This window comes from Lonchura striata, chromosome 5 (genome assembly GCF_046129695.1).
Source record: "Lonchura striata isolate bLonStr1 chromosome 5, bLonStr1.mat, whole genome shotgun sequence".
Lineage (NCBI taxonomy): Eukaryota > Metazoa > Chordata > Aves > Passeriformes > Estrildidae > Lonchura > Lonchura striata.
Window position 1 is genome coordinate 65990780 of NC_134607.1, and position 14819 is coordinate 66005598.

Genomic DNA, 14819 nt, shown 5'->3' on the forward strand with positions numbered 1-14819 from the left:
CAGGAGGCTGAGTATCTAGAGACTCTGACTGCATCATGTATGTTTGCCCTTTTCTTGTAGTACTCCTTGGGAATTTACTCTTGTATATGGGTTATGACAGATTTTTAACCTGAGCAATGCAGCCACTCTTTACAGATTTTTTATGTCTTTATACTATGATTGATCAGTAGGAAGCCCAAGAAAGGTTCCCAAGAGGATCCTGAGGCCTGTCCCAGGACAGACAGTGTTTCCTTGGCCTGAGGAAGGATGATCTGTGTGTAGTCCCACCATGCCCTGGAATGAGAGTTCCTCTTTTATTCTCTGACATCCCAATCTAGCTCGGCACAAATTAATGACCTAGCAAACAGCTCACATAGATGACAGCAGCAATGAGACAGATTGTTGATTTCCCACCAGAGACGTCAAAATTCACTCTCTATTTGGAGCTGGCTGAACAATAAACTTCTCTTACACAAAAGGAAATGCTGTGGAATAAACATAATCCAAGACATTAATGCATAATTAGAATAAGTCATTAATGTTATGTTGAGTCAAACTGCCATGTAACCTTGGTGTGGGTTTACAGATTCCATTAATTTAACTCCTAAATGCACATTTTTCCCTGAATGAAATAAATCCTGTTTCTTCCCATTTATCCTGGTGAAAATACGAAGCTGTAAAGTCACCCATTTAATAGTGCTCAAACATTGTTTTTATATTTGCATAAAGTCAACAAGCAATGCAAGGCTTTTTCCAGAGGAAGGGTTCTCAGAAAAGGTGAGGTTCAAGACAGGCCAGAGCTCAGGCAGGACCTGCAAAGCTGGACTTGGGTGCTGTGGTGTGTGTGTAAAACCACAGAAACTGACAGTAATTATCTCAGTTACTGGAACCTGGATCAGGTATTGATCCAACAGGAGCACTAACAGGCTCCTTTACTCACCCTTTATTCAGTATAATAGGATGACTCCACAAATGGGATCCTTTTGTTCACAGAGTTGTAAGATGGACTATCTCCACCAGCACTGATGTGTTGAAATTCATCCAACAATCCAGAACATAATTTATCTGCCAAACACAAAAAGATGTTAAGATAAGCTTGTCCCTTTTCCATTTGCTCTCTCATATTCATTGATCTCATAAATTAAATGTCTTTTCTGTATTTTGGCATGCCCATGAAGCATCTCCCAAGGATTTCTGTGGCAGGCTGAGGACTCTAAAGTGACTTACCCAATACCTTTCTTAAGGTTGTCATCTGAATTGTCATACATATTGTTCTTGCAGATAGAAATACTTACAAGTAACTCTATTGACAGGTAGAACTTTCAAACTGATTTTTAGAACTGACTGTGGTGAAATAAGAGTCAACATTAATAGGAGTGGTGATATGGTTTTTTTTTCCTTTGGAAACCACATGAAAACCAGAAGGAGACTGGCCAGAAAATGCTTAGCTTCACTCTTGAGTAGTCATGTTTACATTATGTAGGAATAGTTCATCTCATTTCACGTTCACTGGGGAAGCCACTTCTTGAATTGTACTCTCCAATAATTGAGGAGATGTGCAGGATTAGATCAGGATTTATAATGAGGAGAGAGCAGCCCTAAGGCAGATGCTCTTAAGCAGAGCTATAATTTACTGACAACCTTATCTAAGATATGGTCAGTCAATAAGAAAGCCTCAGAGGGTGCAGGGTAGCCACAGTGTCAATCAACCTACTGATTTCTTCATAAAGAATACCAGCTGGTTACTAAACCACAGGGGCCAGAAAATAAAAATGAAGAGTTAGAATAATGATTTATTTAAAGTGGGAAACCAGGAAAATAGCTTGAAATCTATTTCAGTTAATCGCTTGCTTTGCTGTCATTACCCCATTACTATTTGTAGCAGAATTGGTGACAAGAGACTCAGCTGAAATTCTACACTGATTCAGCTGAAATGGACCTATTGTGCTCCTACTGTGCCTTCACTACCCATTGCTGAAGGCTCTGATACAGCATTCCCCATATTTTCTTTCTTGATTTACACAATACACTAATACACAACCCAGCTTCTCAGCCATGGCTGGAAGCACAAGCTATGTCTCTGCTTTCCCCTGGGATTCTATCCCATTTACTTTGTCTCTTCAGCTTCTTCCCACAGTTCTCCCCATGTGTCTGGAGGACGAAGACTCCCATGATGAATGACTCACTGAGAAAGAATCAGAGAGACTTTGAACTTATTTTAGCACAATTTCCCCCCATAGGAAGAATGACCCCATAAGTCCCAACTGCATGCAGGACTAGAGATAATCCAGGCAGAATTTTATGGTGTGACTGCCTAAAATGGGCCTGAGCCAGCTGGAGATGCCATGTGTTGATCACAGACCCAGTTCTGAGGTGAACGTGCACTCCAGTGTTCAACCTGCCTGTTGCTGGGACAGTGAGAACTGACTCCTGTTCCCAGAGCTGCTACTAGCCCAGTGTGTTAGGTTGGAAGTCTCGATCACCCCTTCCACTTCTCTAAATCATCTGCCATCCTGTGGCTTTTTTTGTATTTATGGAAATTATGGAACACCACAGCAGCTTGGCTATATTAAGGATTTCTAGGTGCTCAGCAACTGTTGTGCTATGATAAATTAGACTAACCTGCCCATGCAAGGGGATTTTCGTACATTCAAAACTATTTTGGCATGGACCCACCAGTTCTGCAGAGGCTGCACAGAAGGTCTGAGATGCTGAGCTTGATCAAGACACTCTGCTTGGCACAGCATAACCTATATTCATGGATTTCTACATAGGGAATCCCACATAGAAATATAGGGAACTCAATGCCTAGAGAGTCAACCTTTTGCTTTAGATATCAAAGGTGAGCAGGTGTGGGTTTCTTTCTTTTTTTCACTTTATTTTTAGGCATGGTGATTTCTAATTCTCTTATTAACTTCAACTAGGGTCGGAAGTTAAAAATTTAGTTTATAATTTCTAAATTAAACATGCTTATATATTCTGATGATGGGCATGCTGCAAACACTATGGTCATTGATCAGCTTAATTTTCCTCCTATCAGATTGATAGGAGGAAAAATTAACTCTATCCCAGCCAAAACCAGGACATGTTGTTAGGTTCAACTAGTACTTTGAGATCCTGTGATGGAAGATGCTGTAGAGTCTTGGTCCATGTGTTTGATCCTCTGCAAGTGTGTACACAGCCCATTGAAAGTCCCCAGAGTGCAATCATTACTGCACAAAAGACAGAAATAAAGTTACTTGTCCCTTGCAATTTCCATGTACTTTATGGTTTAGAGCACAGAGAATATATACCCATCTTTCCTTTTGTGAAGGAAAGAGCACTTGATTATTTCTGGTAGTGGGAAATGAGATGAGATTGTCTGTTCCAATTGCTGTAGGGCCATCCCAAGTACAGCCTGCTAACAGCCTGTCATCCTGGGTAAATAAACCAGCTTGGGAATGGAAAAATTTGCCCAGCCTGCACAACAGTCCAGATGTGTCCTGGCTGGAGGCAGGGACAGACCTCCTCAGAGGCTTTGTCTCACGTTTTTCTGCATCTCCAGCTATTACAGCTGTGTTTTCACAGACTTTCCTGTGTCATCCCTGGGAAGACAGCTGGCTGTGTCTTTTTAGGCCCAGTAAAAGCAAAATTCCTCGTGATCTCCATAGGAGCAGGAGCAGCATCAAAGCCGTCATCAGGCTTTGTTGCTTTATCTCATCTAAGAGGCTGACAGGAATACAGGCTCAGTCTAAACTAACTTGAGGGCTGTGGCAATTTTAGCAGTGGCTTAATTAGCTGCATGAGGCTTTCTGTGTCAGACATCACTCTAGAGAAGTCCAGTGGGGAGGAATTATGGTATCATTACTTGCAGCATCTCAAGGCTTTGGCCTTTCAGAGGATGCCAGTGATGTGTTGTTGAGTGTTAAAATGTTCTGCATTACAACCCTGAGCCCATCTGTAATGTATGTTTGAGGATCTGATTTCCCCAGAACAGTGCCATGGAATGCTAGGCCCTGTGTATCTGTATTTTACATAGGATGTGTATCCATATTTTACATAGGATGTGTATCCTTTCCACAGATGCTGTGTCCTTCAGGATCAAACTGACATGTAGGCTCAGAGGTTTTGGTGCCTGCTTCCCTATGCCAGTGCCAGGGGTACAGTTTGTATTACTACAATGATGTAAGATCACTATAATGGCATGAGAAGGGAAGCAAAGGCATATAAAAATGGCAAGATTAGGAGAGAAGGTGGCCAGAAAAGCACAATCCAAGCATATCTATAATTTTCTGACCTAATCTTATGAGACCTTGGGGTTCTAGAGGTCAAGATCAAAATTTATCTGAAGATGAACCTCACTTAGTGTCTTCTATCTGCAAGTTCAAATGGTGTCAGTAAGGAAGTCAGAGTTATTTTCTCTGTTCTATTAGACCAAAACCCGAGGCAAAATGACTTATTTCAGGTTGCCCAGAGAGTCAGTAGTGGAGGCAATATGAGAAGCTGGGTCTTAAGTCCTAGAAGAGGGAATGCAGAACAGCTTTTCAGAGCTCAGACTACAGGCAAGGATAAAATCAGCCTCGAAAAAAGTAATCAAATGAAATTCTGCTTTTGGAAGGTAAATTAAATCCCCCCCCTTTTTTTTTTTTTTTTTTTTTTTTTTTTTTTTTTTTCTGCAGCCTGGGGAATGAGCATGTTTTAGATCCAACTGTGTAACATTAATCACTATATGGAATATTTCAGCCAAAGGTCATCCCCAGGGGGCCAACTATTAACATATGGGATTTATCTGTCTACTTCTTCCATAAAGATGCAGTGTGCTGGATAATTAAACTTCTGAGTGCCAGTGTGGAGTGTAGTTTGTTTTTTTCCACGGCTCTTTGTGATTCGATCCAGAACCATTTCCTTTCACTGTATGTTCAGAAGGGGAGGAAGCAAAGGTGGCATCCTGATCTTCATTATTAATACACAGGAAAACTTGGAGGAAATCCCTTTTATGCCCCTGGCTTTGTGTAAAGAAAACCCTGCAAGCTCCAAAGTCATATTGTTCAGCTCCTATATATATGTTCTTCTATGTGCATAGCAGATGTTTCTTCAAATACTTAACTGATGTTTCTGCAGAATTATGGTATGGAAAAACACTCATAGCAACCTGCATTCTCGTTGATTTACTTCTATTAAATTAAAAACCTAGGGAAAAAAATTACATTTAAAGCAACTACAGAGGAATAAAGAAAACCACAGCATCCTGGGATTCAAGTAAGTGCTTCCCCACATTATATGGAATAAAAATCCTGGTGTACAGGCAGCACTCAACTCCTGTTTGCAAAGGGGAGCAGGAGGACACAGGGAGGAATTTTGCCACTCTGAGTGAAGAAATTACACAAAGCTAAAGATATTCTGAGGAAGGCATCTAGCTGAAGCTGGTCAGGTACTGCCTTTTACAACCACCAGAAGCACTTACAAAGCAATCAGTTCAGTTCTAATACAGACACTTAGGGTAGGGTACAAATCTCTCTCTGAGGATACCCACCTCTTGCCCAGCCTTCATGACCTGCTTAGACGAAATGCCTGCTTGCAGACAGCTAAAACTAAGCAAGGGGAATCCCACAGCAGCTGACTCCACTTGTGTCTGCCCTTGTAAAATACTCTACTTTGTTTCTGTTACAGTAAAATTGTTATTACTAATATTTAAGGTTATAATGTGGTAACACTCAAAGGCCAGGTATGGTGCAGGCACAGCATAAAATGCAATTCCCTGCCTAACAAAGAGGGATTTAAATTAAAGGATGATTTTCTTCAGTTTGACTAAAAAAAATTACAAACAGCAACAGGCAATTAAAATACATAATACTCGATTAATGAGATACCAGAATGCCAAAGTACATATTACAAATGTCCTGTGATGTTCATATGATAGAATGTTTACGCACTCTTGGCTATAATATTAACAAGAAGGGAATTTTTAAAATATTAAGTATTTCCAGTAAATCATTCTGTCTAAAGTGCAGCCAGTTTATTATTTTTTTTATTCCAACACACTGCTTTTAATTGAAAACAAACCGGTAATGTTTTACATTTATATATTATTTTTCATCTAGGAAGATCCCTGAGGCTTTTTGAGTGCTTTCTAGAGTTTCAGTACCCACAGTGTCAGGGAGAGAAGGATTGTCATGAGTAAAATGCAGTTGTGGCCACTTTTCTTCATCACGTGAACCATGGACTGTAATTTTCATGTGGTCAAAAGTCAAGAGGCATATACGAAGTGCCTTAAAGAAAGGAGAGGAATTCCAGGAATCTGAGTGGTTCACAGATGGGAGACAATGCTGACCACTGGTGTGTTCCTCTCTTAGGGGCTGCAGCTGAGCTGGATTGACTCATTTCCCCCCCAGGGGTCTGAGGTACCAGGCAGCTCTTGCACTAAAGCCAGGCAATGTGATGACTCAATTTACCCCTTAAATTGCTTGTGAGATGTTTGACTCAGACCTATCATTTGACCACTGTCTTTTATGAGGCACCAAGTGAGGAATTAAGACAACAGGATAACAGGTTGATCTCAGCCATTGCTGGTCTTCAGGTGTGTCCTCGGTGAGTTGCTTCAACTTTCTGCCCCTCCAGAATCTTCCCCTTTCTCCCCTTTCCCCTTCCCCTTTCTTCTGTCCAGCAATATTTTTAACGTCTGGATACAGCCATGGCAGCTTAGGGGCTGCACAGCATTACAGTAATTTCACAAAGCACAAGATAATTCTGTATGTGTGTGGACTTTGCTAAATTTACATCTCCCAATGATGCTCTATAACCACACACTTAAAGTGAATGTAACTCTGGAACAAAACACCATGAAAAATGTCCACGCTCCTTTGACAAGCCATGGCAAGAGACATAGAGTTTTTTGGTAATTTTGCCTCAGAAAATTGTTAAATTCCATTTAAAGGTGTGGATGTGCAGGATCTGCTGGGAAGGCTGTACATATCACAACAAAATACCTGTCTGAACCAAGGAAGAGTTGGGAAACACTGAGGTAACGTGTCAGATTTCAGAGCAGGGACAAGTGCCTGTGCAGTGTCTAAGGCAGAAGAGATAAAAAGTCTTGATCAGGGCTACTACTAAGTGTCCTTAGAATACAAATTGTTAAGGCTTGCATACAGAAATTATATGGAGAGGTCTGTAAGGTCAAGAATGCAAAAGATAGGGAAATCCAGCATTCTGCTGGCCTTGCAGTTAATTGTATTTCGTTGCTGTTTGCAATTTTCTGGCCATAAACTACTTCCCCCTCCCATGCTTCAGATGGAGGGTTGCTCACAGACCAGGGAACTAATTAATATTTATACTGTCTCGTTCATCCAGGCACATCATTTTACTACATGTATTTAAAAAGAATCAATTTTTATGGGGTTTTCTCCATACAGTGTCCATGAGCACCACATGTAGAACAACTATATCTCACAACACTTCTGTAAAGGAAAGAGTGCTGGGGAATGAGGCTGCCTATTGCCACGGCTGACACCGTGAACATGGACAACACAAATGGTTGCCCAGATCGGCATGTCACAGGGGGCTTTTGAAGGAGCATTTAGTATTTTTTAACATTTCATTTCTTCACAGGACAGCTCTGATTGTGTATGCAGGTGTTTGGCAGCAGGCTTGAATTGAGCCACATGTGACAAATGGCCACTGGTGCCCTGGATTTCATCTATTTCCAAGGTTTCTCCTAGTGGAAGAACAGCTGCACACAAAGACCTGAACAGGCTTTTAGTACGTACCAGGATTTCAGCCCTGCCTCCCAGAAAACGTGTTTCTCCAACTCGCTCGCTGCCATTCCCATGCTGGGGCAGAGGGTTATTTAGGATAAATTCGGTGGAAATAGCACCATCTACTGAGCACCCAACACTGTCCCTGCTGGGACCTCGGGCTGGGGGTTTTCCAGGGGAAAGGTCTGTCACCACAGCCCAAGGGATGCTGAATGCTTAGGTCCTCAAATTACTGAGCTCCTCAGGTCAGGCTGAAGCTTTCCATCCTTGAGGTGACTCCAGTGGCTGTGCTGTGACTCAAGTAATCTGTTTCGAAGAAACGCAAAATAATCCCAGTGATAAATACACAAACGAAATCTATTTAATCCCAGTGTGTACCGCAGTGTAAACATACACCTCATCCCCAAATGTCTTTGTTTGGGGGAGTCTGTGCACACTATGCCGTGTCCCAGATTCTTTCTCTTTTCCCCATCGTATAATGCTCGCTCGGAGACAGATTTTGGGTACGCTGAACACGTGCTGGCCGGCTGGCCGTGACCTCCTGACCCTTAACTTGGATGGGGACCTTAATTCCTACAGAATGGACGGTGAGAGCATCCACAGGGACAGGGATACGGGAAGGAACCCCTCGGGAAAGTTACAGGCAGGCACAGCTGGGAATTCTTTTCCACGGAATGAGGCGGCTCTCGAAGGTGAGCCCCGGCAGGAGTTTGAGAACACCCGCGGCTGCCCCACGCGCGATGTCCGTCCCGGCCACAGACCGCCACACAGGCCCAGTTTTTCCCCCGTTTCCCTCGGGATTTCCCCCCCTGCCATCCCCGGCACCCCGGATTTTTCCACGCCTGACAACAAAGGAGGCGGCGGGGCGGGCGCGGCGGTGACTCAGCGCGGGGCCCGCCCCCGGCCCGCCCCGCCGCTCCCCTCAGGCGCGGCCGGGCCGGTCCGCGCGTGTGGCGGGGCCGGGCGGGCACTCGCGGCAGCGGGCGGGCGGCGGCCGCTGCTCTCGGCCCTCTCAGCTCCTCCTGCCCTCGGCCCCCGCGCTGCCGGGCGGGCAGAGCCGCCCCGCCGAGGTAGGTGCTGTGTCTGCTCGGCACACAAAGGCGATGGCGCGGGATATCCCAGCCCCGGGGCGCTGAGGGACGGCGGCTCCCGGGGAAGAGAGGAGGGAGCGGCGGGTCGCTGCTGGGGGCACCGCGCCTTCCCTCGGGAAGGGAAACACGGGGAGTTCGTCGTGGCTCTGCATGAACCAAAGGGGGTGCCCGGGTGTGCTGCCGGTCCCTGTTCGTGTGTCCGTGGGGTGTTCGGGTGTTCGTGTGGGCAGCTTTGATCCTCGGTGACTCTGGCAGCCGTGGGAGCGCCCCATAGCACCGCGGGTGCAGGCTGGCAGGACTGGGGGAGTGGGACGGGAAGAGGAGTTGGAAAAGCAAATAAAAATGGTAAATATTTTTTTTTTTCCTATACGTAAAATGAGCATTCAGAGCAGCTGAACTTCTGGTGTGGGCAGTGGATGTCTTCTTACGGATCTTTAAACCGAGTAGAAGCTGGGAGCGGGACAAGCCCCGAGGAGCTGCTGCTCCTGTGCTCCCACCGCTCCCACCTGGGTCTGTCAAACTTTCCCTCCCGGACCCCGGGAAGTCAAATGTCCCGGTTTTCCTGGGCATTGGCTTAAAAGGCTGCGAAGCTGGCCAGGGAAATGGAGAAACGCGTTGTGGGGGTGCATAAGGGGAAGGGGTGCAGAGCTCTGTGTGCCTGAACTACTTGTTTGCTTCAGCCACTGAATTTTTTCATAGCTCAATGAGTTCTGGCATAAATTGATACTAGGCAAATGTGGTGTACGGCTGTGGCTGGCATTGGAGCAGAATCTGGCCCTGTAAGCCCAGGGCATGCTTGTGGCAAATTCGGGAGAAAGACAGAAACATGTGAACTTGTGGGATTTCGTTGAGAATTCATATGGCCAAACCAAAATGTAACAAAAGGAGGAAAAGATGTTTCTGTGTGAGGGCAGTGTGGTCGCAGGGTATAGTTTATGGTGGGAGTATTGTTGAATAACTCTGGCAAGTGGAGCTGCTCAGTGTTGTGGTACATCTGTGTGTGCACTGAGTCCTGTAGCACCACTCAGGACATTCAACTTTTGTTGACTTGGCAGAGGACTGTAGAAGGATGTTGCTGGAAATGAGAATGATTGCTTTTGGATCTGGTGGGCAATTTGGAAGGCATTTAAACTGTCTTTAATTTCCTTGTGATATGAACAGGACACTGGGAATCTGTTGCTTTATTGATTGATGTTTTCCTATGGAGAGACAGTGTGTGCTATGAATGTGATGGCTGCTTTTTTGGTGTCAGTGATATTTGCTTAGGGACAATAAACAATTGTTTGCTGAGCTTTATTATAAAGAACCAAAAATGCCCCATATCTCCTGAAACAAAGCCTTTTTTGTCTTAATGCAACTGTAGGCCAATTTCACGCTTGGTGTAGTTCCACTGATGATGGTGGAGTTTTGCCAGGGATGGTTTTGGCAGGTGAAATGTCACTTTGGTGTCCATAATGCTCAAGAATATTGTCACTATATTTCTTCAGCACTTGAGTAGTGTTAATTAAAATGGCATGCTGATACTTCCCAAAAGTTAGAAGTGGGAGAATCATCTCATCAGGTCCTCATGATATTTTCCCACTTGATTTCTCCTTTCTGCTTCAGATCTCATATCCCTTAATTTATTCTCTTCCTTCTTTTTCAGTCTTAGCATCTTTTTTCTCTCTTCAAAATTAAGAAGTTTCTCTGAAGTCCAGTTCACCTCCAAGCATTTAAAGGGTTTGAGACCGTGTTGAACCGTGCACCACCCCTGCACGACTGGGTAAGTGAGGAGCTCCGTGGCAGCTGCAGGGGAGATCTTTCTCACATTCACTCTCCTTCCCAACCTGATTTGTGTGGTGGCTCTGCTCAGCGTGTTTGCTGAAGTGGCAGATTGTTTGTCAGAGTCACACAGTGGAACAGCCTGGCTTGAGAGAGAGTGATGGACTGGGCTGGGGGTGGGGGAGTCTCTCAATTTTTACACAGCTGCCCATACTCAGGGCATTGAGAAACTGGTTTTTAGAACATTTCTTCATCATTTCAGTAAGGGCAGGGAAATTACCTAAAAATTGGGGCAGAAGGCTTTTTTTTTTACCTAAAAATGGGGAAAGAGAGAAGGAAATAATCATGTTTGCTAGCCGTGGGAAGAAGAGTGGAACTGTTAAACAAGTATTTGGCTCTAACAGAGCTTTGGCTCTATCAAAGTTTTAAAGAAAATATTTTATTGAATAAAGCTATGTTATCTTTGTACGCGGTTAACAGTATTAAATACATGTGGCCAACTCTTAATCTGTTCTGGGACTGTGGTAGTTGTAAACAGAGCCAGTTTCAGTGCTCAGCTTCTGCTGAGCCGTTTTGTATCTGACATCTCTGTGCTTTACAACTTTGATCTATTTGCATCTCCTAAGAGCCCAAAGAGAGCATGTCTGACACAGCTCAGGGCTGATACCATTCTGACAAAGTATCAAAGAGCAAGATACATCCACCAGCTCACTGTGAAAGGGAAGAAAATGCTTAATGCTTCTTCAAGTCAGTTATTAGTCTAAAGTTTGCTCTGGTTTGGCCAGACCTGGCGTGTTTTTCACTGTCAGTGAAGTATGGTTTGCAGCACAACATAATGTTGCAAAGGGCCTGCAACTCTTCTGTGTTTACTTAAAAGGCATGTAAGTCAGGGTTTTGATGTTTTGTTTTGACATAAGACAGTGGAAAGAGAATCATTTCACATGCTAACCTGAAAATAAAGCTGCAAATTTGATAGGAAAAACAATATTTTTATGCGAAAGATAAATTATCTGTTTAGAACTACATTTATCGGTGATACTTCCACTTCCATGTCTTGCATGCTCTTGCCAGGCTTATCTCTTCAAATGCTTCATTTATATTAATCCTTCTAAAACCATGCTGAAGTGGAATACCATGTGGGGAAGACACATTCCCTTTGCAGATGGGGAATAAAAGTACAAGCAAGAAAATGAGTGTCTGTGACCACACAGGAACTGCGTAGTGGTGGAAGAACTTGAACTCATGTGTCCTGAGCTGTCAGCTAGTGTTGAAATGAAAGTGCTGTCCTTGCCAGAAGGAGTGGGAGAAGAGGTACAGCCCAAAAGGCGCAGTGTGAAAACTGGTTGGGTCACCTGGCTGTGATGTACTCAGTGGTTGACTGCTCTTCCACCACAACCATGCTGGTCTTTGTTAGACTGTGGAAAACAGAAGGGTTTTGTAGTGATAAGTACTTAAACGAAGAGACAGCATGCACAGGAGAGAAGAGAAAAAGGAAAGGGACGTTTTTCTTCTCCTTTCTATACCTGCCTTCAAACAGTGGGTGCTGTTAATGATGGGTCTCTGGCTGGGTCTTTGGGGAGGTCCTTCATCTGTCCCACTGTACAGTTGTCTGTGAGCAGGTGCCAGCAGAAGGGAAGAGGAGACTTTGCAGAGCCAGGTGGGTCAAGGCAAGGCCAGACTGCCTTTCTGTAACCCCAGCAGCTGGGTGAGGTGGTTTGAGTGCAGATCCCCAGAGACAAGGCTTGTGCTTTTTTTTTCTAAAAGTGTTTTCTAAAGGGGTGGCTGCTCTTGATTGTGATACGCATAGACACTCGGGTAGCTGCTCTTCTCACCTGGCTGCTTTTCTGCTTTGGTTAATTGGTGTGAAGGGCTGTGGGTATTGCATGACAGCAGGGAGTGGCCTGTGGCAGTTCTCCTGTGGCACAAATCTTACGGGGCTGTATGAGCAGGGAGCAATGGTGTCTGCAAAAAAGGAAGGATGTGGTCTTTTCTTCCATTTTCTGTGTAACTCGAAGAACTGGAGCTTACCTGCTACCTCTCTTCTCTGTCACTTTGGGAAAACTGAAGTGTTTTTCCTTATAGCAGTGTGTTTGGTGCGTAATGGTTATAATTGTGAAGTCGGTCCTGTTTGTAACTTTGGTTTCAACACAACTTTTTGTGCTGACAGCCTACTTCTTGTGCTTAGGCCAGTGCTGTAAGTTTTGTGCAATGAAGGGTGGGACTCTCACAGGTGGGAGAATAGTGTTTCCAAGCTGTGTCTATAAAACAATAAGTTGCAAAGATTTTGGAGCACTTGTGGGTAGTGCTGTCTGCTGGTTGTCACCTTTTAAAATAACTTTTGAAATCAGTATTTCCTCCACTGGTTTAGCTTGGGTGTGTAGCTGAAAAGGCAGGTTTTGTGGTGACTTGGTGCAGTTTGCTTGTAGCATAGATCTAGTTTGCAATGGAGTTTAGTGAGTCTTTAGTAGGTCTTCAGCTTGCTTAGCTGGGACAAGAATCCTAGTTTTATGATATCAGCAGGACCACAAATGCAATAACCTTTGCCTTGTTTAGCTTTATTTATCCTAGAAGCAAAACTCCTAGATTTGCTTGCATCTTTAAAATGTTTTTGACAACATGAAGGCAGAAGGTTGCCTTTTGTGCACATACATGCTCCTCATCAAGAGAGAAACAGTGCAGTCATTTAGGAACAGTGGGACAAATCCCTTTCATTTAGATGAGGACAATTTCTTTATTTTTACATTTATACTTCAATTTTTGGCAGCATGTGTGCTTTCAGGATGGGCTGTAAAACCTCTGCTGTCCTTTAGCAAATCTCAGCCATTTACATTTACAGCCTCTCTGTGTGAGCTGCATTAGAGTCCTGTAGAGAGCTTGTGATGACAAAGCATGAAAAGTGCTGCTGCTATGAGGGGTATTTTAATATCTTGTTGCTTGTGGTGGGATGGATCTCATTTTTTACCTTGTACTGGAGAATTACTTTCCTTTCTTGTAAGCTATAGAGCTGAAACCCAGGAATGCTTCTGAAGGAGAAACTGCCTTCATGTTTGGCTTCATTTGAAGCACTCCCTTTGCTTTCTAGTATAATATATTTTAGTCAGGTGAAACTCAGTCTTGAAAATGTTGCTCTATAAAGGGGAACTCACTTTGAGCTTCTTTTCCTTACTTGATTAATATTTAGGGTTCTTCTGTGCCCCTTGAAGTATGTCTAGTTCACCATGCTTGTGCCCACTGGTGCTAACTACCTCAGCAGGTCAAGCAGTGTCTGCGCTGAAGGGGAGGCAAGCACTGCCCATCAAAGGTATTTCAATAGTCATGGCATTCAGTGGGTTGGCGAGAGGAGGATGATGATGGCAAATAACAGAACAATTCCTTTCATTCCTTGCCTGTACAGTGAGTGGGCATTTGTCAGACCTCATGTACATACACAGGCTTTTTTTTGTTCTGGTGCTAATAATAAATAGAGTTCACAGCTCCGAGTGGCCAGGACGATGTGACGAGAAGTGGGTCAAGACCATTCGTGTGTGCATAACTGCATTCCTAATCTAGGCCAGTGCATGTGCTGGATGCTTCTAAACAAGCTGAAAAGATTTCAGGGAAGTTGGAGTTTATGCTGTCAGCTGGGTGCAGTGCACCTCTAGCTGACTGAAGCACTTAAGGACAGGGCTCAGAGTGAATAGTATGGAGCAGATTTGCATGTTAGAAGGACCACAGAGGTACAGCTTTACTGTTTAGAACCTCTGAAGAGTGAGTAGTTTAAGGCAAAGTAAATTTTCTTCTTCCTGGCAGAATGACTTACTGAGCAGCCCTTTGAACATATGCACTACCCTGCTATTTGACTGAAATATGTCTCTGCTACCTCAGTTTCCTCTGAAGTGTCACTGGGCACAAAGATGACTTGCTGAATGTCTCATTGCATTGCTGCATGTCCTTCAGACTTGTTGCAATGGTTGAGCTCCTTGGGGCCCTTCAAGGAAAGGTGGATGCTTGGCCTCACCCTGAGATGCAGTTTGGAGCTTGGCTGATGGTAGAAGAAAACCAATTTTCATCTGAAACCACTGGGATTTGTTGAGTTTATTTTTGGAGAAAGTAGAGAGGAAGAGTTTGATTGGGTTATGATTTCTTTTATGGTTCTGTACTTAGGGTTTTTTTTTTTATCCTAGAGCTTTTTGAGGTTACTTGTCCTTGAAGAAGATCTATGATATATAAGGCAAGCTGTAATACACTTTTTTAACTCTCATAATACCTGGCACATCAC

At 44.0% G+C, this 14819-nt stretch overlaps 1 protein-coding gene across 2 annotated transcripts in view; it reads left to right on the forward strand.

The window, feature by feature from the left end:
• Positions 1–14819, forward strand: part of FAM107B (family with sequence similarity 107 member B) — a 117283-nt gene that overhangs the window by 50324 nt on the left and 52140 nt on the right. The window contains exons 1-2 of one of the 2 annotated variants that reach the window (XM_021531017.2): positions 8670–8779; positions 10446–10562. The exons of the other annotated variant lie outside the window; for it this stretch is intronic. The gene's annotated coding sequence lies outside the window, so the exon portion shown is untranslated. Of the gene's footprint in view, positions 1–8669; positions 8780–10445; positions 10563–14819 lie in introns of those variants that run through there. 2 annotated transcript variants of the gene reach the window in all.